The following is a 14,842-nucleotide window of genomic DNA, read 5'->3' as shown; positions in this document are numbered from 1 at the left end:
TATCAGTGAGAATTGGCAAAATATGGGCTTACTTATCTAGTTAGCTCTCTTCTGAAAAAAATCACATCAGTTTACAGAAAAAAAAAAGCTTTTTTTTAACCACAAAGGGAGTTGATTTTGCAAACAAATACTTGTTCATGTGAAGAGCTTTCTGTCTGAAACGTGGTACAATTTCCATATTTAAATGAAGATGCTATCGCGGGTATTTTCCCTTGCCTGGATAAAATATACCTAGAACTTAAATTTTATTTGTGAATTCTTTCCCTTCCTCCTTTCCTCCTTTTCTCCCTCCCTTCCTTCTGCTTGCACTGGAGCTTGGCTCACTCCTTTGTCCTGGACAACTGGTATCTTCTCCATCTTTAATTTTGATCTCTCCTTCATGTTTTGAATGTTGTCTTATGTTTAAATTTCACATTCTTTGTGACATGAACTCTCAGCCACTAGCACACCCAACATCCCTGGCATGACCAAGCTGAAAGGGACAGTCAAGAGGATGTAGTCTAACATCAGATTACAGCTGAGAAGACTAAGGCCCAGAGACAGAGCATGTCTTTCTCAAGAACATGGTGCCAGTTCAAGGCAGAGCTGGGCCCTGAGCTTGTCCTCCGTTTCCCATCCAGCGCTCATTTCAGTGCATCATGTGAGCACGTGTGTAAGCAGGGCTCAGGGGGAGAATTTAGTTTCCTAGAAGTGGTTATTTCAGAGTTTCAACAGACTTCTCATGTACCTTTTCAAGACTTAGAAGCCATGGAGTATTTAGAGCTGGAGGGAACTTTAAGATCATCAAATCCAGCATCCTCCTTTTGCAGAGGAGATGACCAAGGCTGAGAGAAGTGAAGGGGGGACTTGCCCAGATCAGGCAGCTGGAGAGGGGCAGAGCAAGGTCAGGGATTCCAATCTGCTGACTCTCAGGCCCATGTTTTCTCTCTGTACATGCTCATCCTTATTTTTCAGAGTCTCCACTTCAAGAACCCATCTCTTGACACTCACATACACTGGAAGGAATTCTGCGGCACAAGGCCTGGAAGAGCTTCAAGTGGAATGTATCCAAACCAGGAGGAAGCCGTTCCTTTGGTTTTCCTCTGATGGTCAGTTCAGGCTGGTGTGTGGTGGGGATGGAGGTGTGGAAAGCTGGCCAGTTCTCCTTTAGCAAGTTCTTCATCCTTTCCTACCCGAAAATGTATCACAGTTATGGACGTCTTTGTGAAACCAGAACCCAAACAAGAGAAAGTGGAATTGGGAACTGGTGAATTAATGCCCAACCCAGTCAAAGCCAAGATTTCATATTTGCATAGCACATCTGCAGCCACCTGGTCCTCACACTCAGGAAGGGAACACGCGGCGAAGGCTCGATGGCTAGACTGAGTTGTGGGTATGGTATGCGCATATGTGTCCACACGTGTGTGAAAGCACTGTGTAAACTATAAAACACATTGTATGAAAAAATGAAAAGAAATCCATAACTCTCCCTCATACCCTATTCTCGCTCCTTTGTTATGGGTTAGACCCAAAGAAGAATGTCAGTCCAAATCTCTAGCAACCACCCATCGTTTTCAACCTTGCCTGCCCAGTAAAAATCACCTGGGAGCTTTGAAAACAATATAGATGCCTGAGCTCCACCCCCAAAGATTCTGATTCACTTGATCTGGGATGGTGTCTAGACTTCATGGGGTTTTTTTATTTGTTTTTTTTAAAAGATGTTGGGGTAGGAGTTTATTAATTAATTTATTTATTTTTGCTGTGTTGGGTCTTCGTTTCTGTGCGAGGGCTTTCTCTAGTTGTGGCAAGCGGGGGCCACTCTTCATCGCAGTGCGCGGGCCTCTCACTATCGCAGCCTCTCTTGTTGTGGAGCACAGGCTCCAGACGCGCAGGCTCAGTAGTTGTGGCTCACGGGCCTAGTTGCTCCGCGGCGTGTGGGATCTTCCCAGACCAGGGCTCGAACCCGTGTCCCCTGCATTAGCAGGCCGATTCTCAACCACTGCGCCACCAGGGAAGCCCAAGACTTCATGGTTTTTTACAAAACTCCCCAGATGTCTAACCTGCAACTAGGATGGAGAATCACTCAGTTGAACTATCCAATAGCTTTCCCTGACTGCTGGGACCCACTCCTTTTTTTGCTGCTAATCTTTTTGTAGTCACTTGGGGCTAAATGCACTTAAAATGTGGTGTTATACTGTGTCATTCAATTTCATAGACACTTGTTGAGTGCTTGATGGCTATATGGACTGCAATGGGTGCATAGATGAATGAAAATGCCCATGGCCCTAGAAAAGCATAGGGTAAAACAAGGGGCTCAGTCACCTAGACACATAACTACTGCCTGGGGAGGTAGCAATTACTTTTTTCTGGGAAAATCCTGAAGGCCTCATAAAATTGAACCTTGAAGATTCTATAACATGTGGGAACAATTTTTATTTTCTTAGTAGATGATTCCTTTGTAGGAAGAGGCCTGATTAATGGAAAGGTTGCTTTGATAAGTCCACCATCTTGTTCAAAAGTGCCTTGGGCCAGTGCCTGGGTTGGGAAGATGGAAGCTTCCCTGTGTAACAGAGAGTGGGAGCTGGGGAGCAGGGCTGAATGCCGTGTAGGGAAGAGGTCAAAGGAACACTTGGCAACTTTTTCACCAAAAACGGAGGCTCAGGGGGCCATTTTTAATAAGATTCTTTTAAGATGAAATGATAGGTATTATGGAACGTAAACCCCACCTTTCATATTTACTAAGAAACATTCAGTAAAATACACATTGTTCACCAATGATTTGGTAAGAATGAATTCTGTATGGAAAACACAAAGAAGTGCTGAATCCGACTTTGAGATGGGCTGAGTAAAATCAGAGGATGCATATGGGTAGAGCAACATCTTATGGGTAGGGCTGCTGGATGTAGCAAACGAAATTCCAAGACACACCGAGTTCAATTAGAATTTAAATAAACACAAATAATATGTTAAGTGGGTCCCATGCAGTATTTCTACATACTTATATTAAACATTATTCATTGTTTATTTGAAATTCAAATTTAACTGGGAATCCTGTATTTTATCTGGCAGTGGGTTATGCTTGGGTGGGGTTTTTACAATCAGGGAATCAGGAAGTGAACAAAGGAATGGTGGAGAGAGAGTGCAGAGTGTACTTGGAGAACAGGGAGGGGTAGGTTGGGAGTGGTCCGAGAAATACAGTAGGAAAATAATCTACAACCACATCCTAGAAGGCTATGAACGCCAGTCTGATTGATTTATGTTCTGTCAACAATGGAAATCCCTTCAATACGTCAAAGGAAGGAAAATCATACTGTCTGTTCATCCATCCATCCATCTGTCCATCCTTCTACATCAATGTATCTGTATTAATAGCACGTTGGAAAGCACATGTCCTCTGAATTTATATAAGGTTCTGCTATGTGCTCACTGAGAGACATTTGGCAAATCACCCAGCCTCTCTCAGCCTCCGTTCCTTGAGAAATGGGCATAATTAGGTCTTTATCCCATACTTCTCATCAGGATAATCACACTGTCATACAATTGCTGAGCAGACAAGGCCATCTTGAATGACTTCTTGAGAACTTTTTTAAAGGTTCCGATACTGTGTGTACCAACTGACACCCTTGTTACCCTAAAACATTCCACTCAGCTGTCTGTTTCATCCTTTTGCAAAAGCACTGGACTTTATCCCTGTGTCCTTACCAGTGAGTAAGGACAGCATCCCTGCCTCCTGCCAAGTCAGTTGATGGGCGTTGCCATTTGTGTACTGTGTTACAAAGCACTTTCACATGATTTCCATCGAATCTTCAGGGAGATCCTTCTGCTATCACGAGAGGATAGATTGTGGTGGGGGTAACAGATTGGAGGTAGAGAACCCACCAGAAGACTATCATGAGAGTCCAGGCAAGAAATAACGAAGACCTGAACTAGAGTAGTGGAAAGGGTGAGGTGAAAATGGAAGGAACGGATGAGAAAAAATGGCACACAAGTAAAAACAAAGGGATGTTCCGACACAGGTATTTGGTCTCTCTAACATTGCTTCCATTTCCTCTAGGGACGTGTCCCGGATAAGGGTGAAATCGGATATTCTTTGGCAGTTTCGGATGACACCACCCCTAACTTTCCACTGGATGAGAGAAGGCTCAAAATAGCTTCTGGTCCCACAGGCTAGTGATTCCAGGGACTCAGATTCCTGTTCTGAAAAACACGGGGAAGAAGCCAGGCGCTTGCCCACTTTTACCCTCCTACCAGCTGACCCTGCTGCCTGCTGACACAGAGCATTCGCCGGTTCCAGTGAGCCCCGTGGCCTGGCTAAGCTGGGCATCTCCTGCACTGCTGCTCAGAGAAGCCCTCCAGGAAGGGGCCGAGAGACATAGAGATGTTTTTTCCTACTAAGTGTCAATCAAACTGACTGCTTGGCAGTTTGAGGTAGGGGTGGGGGGAGACAGAAAAATTAGAAGGGGCAAAAGACAAAGCCAAATGCTAACCTAATGGTCACTCTGAAAACAGAGAAGACATTCCAAACAATCAAATCTTCTTTTTGCTTGAACTTTATAAAGTCCTTTGGAGTCCAGCAGAATAAGACAAGCTTCAGTGAAGTGACGTGTGCAGGCTTGTCTCTGGCTCAGAGCAGCCTGCTCAGAGGTGGGACAGGGGATGACCTGCCTGCCTCCTGGCGAGTGGAGCTTTATTCTCTGCACTGCTGCCACTTGACCCTCACCTGCAGGCTCAGCCCTCCTGTAGAGTTCGTGCCTCTCCTGTTCTTGATCACAGCGAATCTGAAGGAGTTTGAGGACCCTAGTTCGGGATTCAGTGTTTAACTGAGCTATCTGGTCATCCCATCCTGACTCTGAATGTCGATTTTCATATCTAGAATTGTTCTTTGTTCCATGGTAAGTCTTCTACTCTATTTGATTTCCCCTAGGTCTAGGGTCTAGTTGGTTAATCCCCAGACATTAAACTACAATGCCCAAGTCCTAGCCACTGGGTTAGGACCAGAATTCTCTGATATTTCTGACTCATGCTTACCCAGAGGAAGAGGAGTCTAGGGTAGTGGTTCTACCCTGGCTGGTCAACAGAACCACTGGGGAATTTTAATACAGATGCCTGGGTCCCGCTCCCAGAGATTCTGATTTAACTCATCTGGGGTGGGGCCTGGGCATATGTATTTTTAAAACATTCCCTAAGTGATTCAGATGTATAGATCATGATCAAGAGCCACTGGTCTGGTGATTAAGATTGGGGGCCTTGGCATTTGCAACAATGTGGTGGACCATGTGGGTATTATGCTAAGTGAAATAAGTCAGACAGAGAAAGACAAATACTTTATGATCTCATTTATATGTAGAATCTAAAAAAGCTGAACCTTAAGTCATACCAATGTTTTCTTATGTCAGTCTCCCAAGGTAATAGAAACAAAAACAAAAATAAACACATGGGACCTAATCAAACTTACAAGCTTTTGCACAGCAAAAGAAACCATAAACAAAACAAAAAGACAACCTATAGAATGGGAGAAAATACTTGCAAATGATGCAACCAACAAGGGCTTAATTTCCAAAATATACAAACAGCTCGTACAACTCAACAACAAAAAAACAAACAACCCAACTGAAAAATGGTCAGAAGACCTAAATAGATATTTCTCCAAAGAAGACATACATATGGCCAACAGGCACATGAAAAGTTGCTCAACAGCTCTAATTATTAGAGAAATGAAAATCAAAACTACAATGAGGTACCACCTCACACCAGTCAGAATGTCCTTCATTAAACAGCCTACAAATAACAAATGCTGGAGAGGGTGAGGAGAAAAGAGAACCCTCCTATGCTGTTGGTGGGAATGTAAGTTGATGCAGCCACTATGGAAACAGTATGGAGGTACCTCAGAAAACTAAAAATAGAATTACCATATGATCCAGCAATCCCACTCCTGGGCATATATCCAGACGAAATTATAATTCAAAAAGATACATGCACCCGTATGTTCACAGCAGCACCATTTACAATAGCCAAGACATGGAAGCAACCTAAATGTCCATTGACAGATGAATGGATAAAGAAGGTGTGGTACATATATACAATGGAATATTACTTAGCCATAAAAAAGAATGAAATAATGCCATTTGCAGCAACATGGATGCAAGTAGAGATTATCATACTAAGTGATGTAAGTCAGAAAGAGAAATACAAATACCATATGATATCTCTTATATGTGGAATCCAAAATATGACACAAATGAACCTATCTAGGAAACAGAAACAGACTCTGTTTCGGACATAGAGAACAGACTTGTGGTTGCCAAGGGGGAGGGGGTTGGGGGAGGGATGGAGTGGGAGGTTGGGATTAGCAGATGTAAGCCTTTATATATAGAATGGATAAACAACAAGGTCCTACTGTATAGCACAGGGAACTATATTCAATATAGTTGAAAAAGAATATTAAAAAGTATATATATATCTATATATATCTCTTTCTATATATATAACTGAATCACTTTGCTGTACAGCAGAAATTAGCACAACATTTTAAACCAACTATACTTCAATAAAACAATAAAAATTTAAAAAGTGAACTTATAGAAATAGAGACTAGAATGATGGCTATCAGGGGCTGGGGGTGGGGCAAGTGGGGAGATTTTGGTCAAAGGATACAAACTTCAGCTATAAGACGAATACGTTCTGGGGACTCTAATGTACAGCATGGTGCTTATAGTTAACAATACTCTATTGTATACTTGAAAGTTACTAAGAGAATAGCTCTTTAATGGTCTCACCACAAAAAAGAACAGTAATTGTGTGATGTGATGCAGGTGTTAGTTAACATTATGGTGGTAATCATTTTGCAATATATGTGTATCAAAGCAACACATTGTACTTAAACTTACACAACGTTATATGTCAATTATATCTTAATAAAGCTGCGGTGCGGGGGGAGAAAAATGCCAGGGTTATAGTGAGCATGCCAAGAGATTATTAACAGAGGCAACAGCAAACTTATGAAGAATTGTAGGTAACATACGAACAATGAAAGGAAATGAAACAATGCTGATTTGAAAACAATTGGGGGTCTTGAGATTCTATAGATGTGGCTTCAAATCTGACTTTATCATTTATTAACTGTGTGACCTTGGGGCAAGTTATTTAGGCTGTCCGTTGTCAGTTTCCTTGTCTCTAAAGTTATACGTATCACAGAGTTGACGTGTATTTTAAATAGCACGCAAAGGGTCTAGCACGGCATCTGGTACATGGCATCTGGTACAAAATAGGTACAATAGCATGGCATCTGGTACTAATATTATTGCCTATGTCAAACTCTTCCCCATGTTCAATCAGTTCCTAGGGTAATCATTCCTTACTGGGCTTCTCACAGTGGATCATCTGTCTGAAGCCATGGAATTCACTCTCACGTTCACATGTCTGTAGAACATGCTTTGCCCTTTCACACCCAAATTCTGCTCCAACCTGATGGGCATATCCAGTCCTCAGCACCTTGACTTTGCTGCCAGATCGATCCCATCACCTATAGGATCTGATCTTGAGAAACTGGGGGAATCAGGACAGCAAACCGTGTTCGTCTCCTGGGTCAGAGCACAGCCTTAAAGACGGTTCTGAGACTGCAGCTAAGCTCAGCTAGGACTTGTTAGCAATGTCTGCCCTACATGGAAGAGTAGGGGAGAGATGGCTCATGTGCTGCTCTGCTCCTGATGCCAACCCAGCAGGGCCAGGATCACTGCACTTTCTCTCCTCCACCAAGCCCAAACACAAAACAACTTTGTACGTTTTTGACCTAGGGAGGATTGGGCATTCCTGAGTTTAGCAAGTGGTTCCAGAACACTCTGCCTGTCTACCCAATCCTGGCTGCTCACAGGAAGCCCTTCCGAGCTGCTATGAGGTAGACTGGGTGACAGCTGCCTCCTTTCCAGGTATTGGAGACAGCTGACACAAAACTCTAGAACCCCTGCCCTCAGATTGCCCAGCACAGAGTTGCGTCCACTTTTGGAAGGGCCCGCACACAATTTGACCCCCTTGGCACGTTAACCCTTAAAAGAGCAAGCCAGTGTTCTCTCGAAAGCTAAAAACTATAAGCACCACTAGTGCTCCACCTGCTTGATGGAGGTCCAACTCTTCTTAGATACGTAGCTCCCTCCATTTTTTTTGTTTCTGTATTTTCCCAATGCTCTTACACTGTTTCTATTTTGCAGGGGTTAACAGAGTGGCCCCAGATCCAGGCTGCCTGGACTCCAGGTCCTGCTCTGCTACTCACTCGTGATCTTTGGCAACTTAATTGAACTCTCTGTGTCCTAGTGTCCTCATCTCTAAAATGGGAGTCCTAATCCTACCACCTAGTCTGTGGACTCTTGTGAGAATTAAGTGAGCACGTCTGCACGATGTGCCTCGGACACTGCCTGCTCACAGTGAGCACTGGTCATTCTTATTGTGTGAAGGGCTGGACGGCTCAGTGGTGAGGTGGGATCTTCCTGATGGGCCACAGCTATTTTTAGAAGTACGGCTGTGGCGCCTTGTTTTTCTTTCTGACTCTGTGAGTTCATCCATTTCACCCTGGCGTCAGTCTTTTCCATTCAGCTGGGATGGACACTTAAAGGATAATGGGCTTCATTTGGATTGTACAATCTAGAAAGATGCCTTTGATGGTAGTGTATCTCCTTCTCCATTTGCCTAAGTGTGTGTATTGGCCACAGTTTAACTGCCAAGGAGTATATTGCTACGGGATACACAAGAGTTGACTCCCTGAGTCTTCCAGAAAAGACAAGCGGCCTTGGATGCTTGATGAAACACATGAAATAGGATCCTCTCTAGGAGTCAGAGAATATTCGAGAACAGTCTCTGATATCTGCTCTAGGTGAGCCCAGCTCATCTGCAGTCAACAGAGTAAGAGTTTGACACGTCCATGGGACCATCCTTTTTCTAAGTGCTTTATGTGCATGGACCCATTTGCTTTTCACAAAATCCTATGAGGGAACTGGTAGTATTTTTACCTGTCCTTTACAAGTGAGGAAATTGGAGCACAGAGAAGTTAAGTAACTTGCCCACAGACACACAGCTCTAGTGTCAGAGCTGAAATTCAGACCCCCAACCCTCAGGCTCCAAAATCTATGGTCCTGTACTCTGAGGGGTGAGCAGTTGGATCCCAGAATAAATAGAGTCCTGAGGTTGCCAGGAAGGGAAGATCAGCATGAACGAGGAGCAGACATAGATGGCACTAGAAAGAAAATATAGGTTTTCAGAGATTCAGGCCCAAAGGATTCTGGCCCAGGAATAAGCCAAAGTTGGGTAGCTGGAACGAGGAATTCCAGATTCTGCCTAACCAGCGAGGTTTGTCTCCTAAGCTAGCCAAAGTTCTACTCAGAATGACCTTCCCTGAAGGTTTGCTGTGAAGAAGTCTATTGGGTGTGGTGTTGCCATGATTCATCATGTGACACCATTGTCTTCAAGGCTATTGTCTCCAGAAAGAGGCTATACCTAGAGTGCCGGGGGTAGCAGAGGGGCAGGTTGAGAGCTGCATGACCCTGGTGAAGCTATAAACCCAAAGGAACTGAGAGGCAAGTCCCTTCTGCTTTGGAGGGTTCTATAAACAGTGACTTTACAGGATGCAAATCCTGCAGTTTGATCCAGGGTTTCCTGACCTCACCTCAGCAAAACATACCAGATCTCTGTTTGTCGGGCACCATTTCTGTCATGGAGTGACATAAAACACAGGCAAATATTGTCTGGCTTTGAAAGCAAGTATAGAGCCAGGCAGAAAATGTTTGCACCTTGCAGAATATTTGGGCTCCTCTTCCAAGGCATTTTCTGCCTGATTGTCAAACAGTTGGTAACATTTTCATTTTATATATGAAGTGAAAAGCTTCCTTGGGGCATTTCCCCCCTTCCTCAACTCCCATTTTGACACAAGTACCTCCTGATTTCAATCTTGTGTTAAGTGCCAAGCAGTAAGCGTGGAGGGATCCAGGAGATGGGCCGTGAACTTTCATAATGTTCCCCAACCTTTAAGAGCTTCAGAAACCTCTTTTAACCTCTTTTACCACAAATGATGAAGTAGGAAGAATGGAATGATAGACTCTTAGGGCTGGAATTTACCTCCAAGACCATCCAGTTCAGTCTCTTCCTACAATAGATGAGGGCTTGGAGGTCCAGAGACCAGAAATGGCTTTGGTCATCCTAGTTAAAGACTGAACTACCAGGACTCCTGGTTCCTAAGGTAGGCTTGTCAGAATTCAGGTTTCCATGTTGTCCAACAGATGGGTAACATATTTGGACACCCTCCACCCCAGCTCCTAAACAGAGAATCTTCAAATGCAGTTTGCAGTGTCTAACACGTGCAGGAATATGCACACACAGATACACACACACTCACACAGAAGGGGTGGAGGTGCAAATAGATTATTCTCCCGTCCTCCTTTCCAGAAATAGTTCCTACGATCAGGAAAAGGTTTGCCACCGAGGCTGGAGAAGCCCTTTGCATTTGCAATCTGGTCTTTCTGGAGGGGTGAACCTAGGACTCCTCAGCTGGACGTTAATAGCTGATTAATTCAGGAAGCTTATTTAATGTGTGACTAATATAGCTCTGTTTCACAAAGAGGGGGCCATGTTGGCAGATGCAGAGACCAGCTCCCCAGATGGAATAATCTTTTTCTTATTAATTTGCCGCATGTTGCTTCTCATTTCTTGCGGTCATTCCAAATGTGTTACAAACAACTACATGCTCTGGGTCCTGTATCCACTACTGCTATAGCTTTGAAAAAAAAAAAAGAAAAAAAATATTGACTATCAACTGCAGTGAGCTTTCCCAGCACACATCTTCATGCTTGCTTTTTTTTAAATCATTGCAGTCTCCCATCACTGAGCATTGCTCCACCTGGGAGCACCCATTGCTCTTGTGTTTTTTAGGAAATGAAAATCTGGATGGTTTGAATGATGTTTTCAGGGTCCTGGAAAGAGGTGGTGGCATGGCTGGGATTAGAACTCACAGATCCAATTTCTTGGGCTGTGCTGTCTTCCTACTGTCTAGAAGAATATGTGGCAGACTGTCTACTCCCCCTAGTCCAGGGATTCGTGAGTATCACCCAGAGGGCTTGTTAAAAACACTGATTGCGGGCCCCTCCCCCAGAGCATCTGATTCAGTAGGTCTAGGGTGGGGCCTGAGAATGTACATTTCTAACAAGTTCCTGGAGATGCTGTTGCTGCTGACTGGAGAGCACCCCTTGAGGACCACTGCTTAGTCCAATCAGATGCATGGGCAGGTAGTACAATCTCCAAGTAAACGCTCTTGGTACCTTTTGGAGAAGGTCTCTGATGTTTGGAGCGTTTCTATTTTGTTTTGTGTCTTTTTCCTCTTCCCCCCCCTTGATATGCACCAAATTCGGGTTTGGAAACCATTATGATTATTTTTTCATGTTAAGGCTCGATGGAGAATGTAGACTAAATTAATTTGAATGTGTACCTCAGTACTTGATATGGATTTTTCCAAAATGTGAGCACTTAAGCTAGACGAAAATATTTCCCCTGGGTTCAGCCATTCTACACAGAGCAGCTCCTGGTTTCTAAGGAACCATTTGAACAGCATACAGTACCAAAGTGCAGTGCTGCAGAAGCATCCTTGTGATGTTTCTAAATGCAGAACATACACCCCAAGCTCAGTCTTTCAACCAACACTTTTTCTTGTCACTTACAGGCTTATGATTATTAATACCGTCATTAATTACAGTGTTCTGTGTGGGGTATTTTAGGGCAGAAGGGCTTATTTTTGCAAAGGAAAAGTACTTTTGTTTTGCCACATATAAAAAATTAGCAGCTCGCACTCAAATAGACAATGAATGCACAGGTCCTATTTGTTTATTTTGCATGTGTGTTGGGGGTGGGATAAGATTTAATGAATTGGAAGACTAGCTTTTACGAGTCCATGCTACTGACATCACCAAGCATCCAGGGTTGTTGCTTTTCAGAAAAGCAAATGTCAGGTCGGGGAGCTCCTGATCTAGTATTTTGTGCCTAGCAACTAATTCAAGGGATTGAGGTAAAGGCCTATGGAAATCCTGTAGAGACTGTGACATAAATGGCTCTTTTTCTTAATGAGGACTATCACGGGTAAGGCCACAATATTTTTCTACTATTTAAATATATTCTTCAGGCAATTTACTGCTTCTATTCACATATCAAAACGCAAGGAGGTTGCCTTTTTTTTCCCTACAGAGAATGAAAGGGTGGCTAGAATTAAAGGAATAGGGGATAGAGGTGTGGGCCGGGTATTTATTAGCTGGAATGTACGTAAAGCCTGGCTGGTTTGGAGTGGCCGCACCTACTCTAGCCACTGAATTTGGCTCTTAGGTGGGGAGTTCACAGCACCAACCACCAGTCAGCTTATTGTAACCAACAACAGTCAGATTCCCAATTAATTTCTCCCCCCAAACCAACCACCCAACCTTTTTTTTTTTTTTTTTGCGGTATGCAGGCCTCTCACTGTTGTGGCCTTTCCCGTTGCGGCGGAGCACAGGCTCCGGACGCGCAGGCTCAGCAGTCATGGCTGACGGGCCCAGCCGCTCCGTGGCATGTGGGATCTTCCCGGACCGGGGCACGAACCCACGTCCCCTGCATCGGCAGGCGGACCCTCAACCACTGCGCCACCAGGGAAGCCCCCACCCAACCTTTAAAACAAGTTAAAACAACCCGCAGCTAAAAAAAGAATAAAAAAAGAAGCCCAGATTCCATCACTAATTTTGCTGTTCAACATTTTAAGGTTGGATCAAATCTGTGGGTCATTCTTTCCAAGCTAAATAATTTATCTACCTACATTATGTAGATAAATTGTTTCTTATCCCAATTGTCAACATCCTTTACTTAACAATGGCTTACCAAAACATGCAGCCACTTCCACTTTAACTGTCTTATAGAACAGGCTTAATGCGAGAACATGGAGGAGACGTGTGTTTTAATTAGGCCTAAGCCCTAACGCTGCTAGGGTGCTGGCTGAGCTGAGGCCAGGCATGAAGGCTTCTGTTGCAGTGCATAAGGTGTCCGACATTTTATCCAGAGGCTAGTAACCTCTTAAATGAATCAGGGAAAATTTAACACTGATCCATTCTACGAATTAGTTCAGATTCTCACTCAGAACTGTGACAGTATTCACAGAATCGGTACAGCTAATAAAAAGACTTCATAGCCACTGCTAATGACCACAGAGGCTTATGAATAAGGTGAAAAACAATAGCAATGATCTGGCTTATTTCCAGGCATCTTCATAATGAAAGAGGTTTAACCGCTTACCCAATGACTAGAGTACAAATTGACTAGTCCTGTTAAGTTCAAGCTGGTTAATTTAGGAGATGTCTCCATCTTTTGTTTGCTTGTTTCTCTGACCTCATCTTCTGATGAAAACTTCCTGTCATGTTTACCAAACTCCTTTAACTTTAAGGAGCTTGAATGTCACATTGAATTCTCACTTCTTTTTACTCAAGATTCAAAAACCTTTTAGTCTTCCTCGACTGTGAAAATTGGTTAAGTCTGAAGTTTCCTAAAGTTCTAATTCATTGCTGGGCTCGCTGGCTCACTGGCAGCCCATTGCTGTCTTCACTGGCCGTCGGGACTTCTCCTAGGATTTAGAGTACTTTGCAAACTCACTGGACAGATTAGGATGGAGGAATTCCTCTCATTCGATTTGCCCTTCCTTCCATACCCACAAATCTATGTTTGTTATGACTTTCTTGATCCTTATTTATAAGACAATACAAGAGGAAACCATGTGTGTGTATGTTTGAAATAGAAATGATACATTGCACAGATATAGTTCACCACGTTCTGGGATGGGTTGTCAGTGTTCAAATGGGGAGTCTGAAGAGTAGGAACAGATGCTTTTTTTCCTTAATGGCCCTTTCTCTCATTTAAAATCCTTCCATTTATTTCCCTAAGATTTAGCGATAACTTCAAACACTTTAACTAAATTACCCAGCAGCTTGGCAGCCATGAAAGAGGCAAATCTTTTTAGAAATCCTAGCAATCTGTTAGCTCGTGGGTACTGTGATATAAAATCTGCGTGTTCCACGTACAAAAATTAAATCAGTGCAACGGATACGAGCACATAATGCAAACGGCACCATTTCCAAACGGAGGGTACATGACCTGCCTCTAAATATTGAATTTCTATGTTTTTTTCAGTCATTGACTTTCTAAATTTGGACCAATTTATCCTCATTATCCCTAAGTAAACCTACTTTGATTTTTTTTTAACAGTTATTTTATAATCAAATAGAGCCAGCCAGCCCTAATTCACGGATCCTGATGTTGCTAGGATACATGGCTTGGTATTTGATGAAAGTATATCACTTCAAAGGGGAAAACTTTCAAGTGTCCTAGAAAATGACACTCCCGTTTTCCACTGTGGAAGACAGGCCCAATCCTAGAGCTTCTTGAAAGCTCACAGACTGCAGGATTGGTCTCCCATGCTCTGAAATAAGCATCCTCTCTGGAGGGCTGTGCAATTGCTAAAACTAGTCAGGTTGGTCTTAAAGCAAGGAACACACGTATTTATAACAAAACACGTTGTCATGTTTGTTTTACAGTGAAGAGAATAAAACCCAGAACCCCCAGATTTTACGTACTTTGAAAATATATTTAAAAACATTAAAAATTCTATATTTAAAACATATATTATATGTTAATTAGTACACTTAAATAGAACTTGTATTTACAATAGGCTTCTGATGCGATTAAGTTTTAATGCCAATTTTTTCAAGAACATAATTATATAAATATACTAAAATACAATAAATATTTTTTGTTTGTTTTACATGGTGAATAATATCTTTACCATAGAGAGAACAAGGCCACAGACATTTACATTGTCAAT

The sequence above is a fragment of the Stenella coeruleoalba genome, assembly GCF_951394435.1.
Source record: "Stenella coeruleoalba genome assembly, chromosome: 8".
NCBI classification, from domain to species: domain Eukaryota; kingdom Metazoa; phylum Chordata; class Mammalia; order Artiodactyla; family Delphinidae; genus Stenella; species Stenella coeruleoalba.
This window is presented reverse-complemented; position numbering follows the sequence as displayed.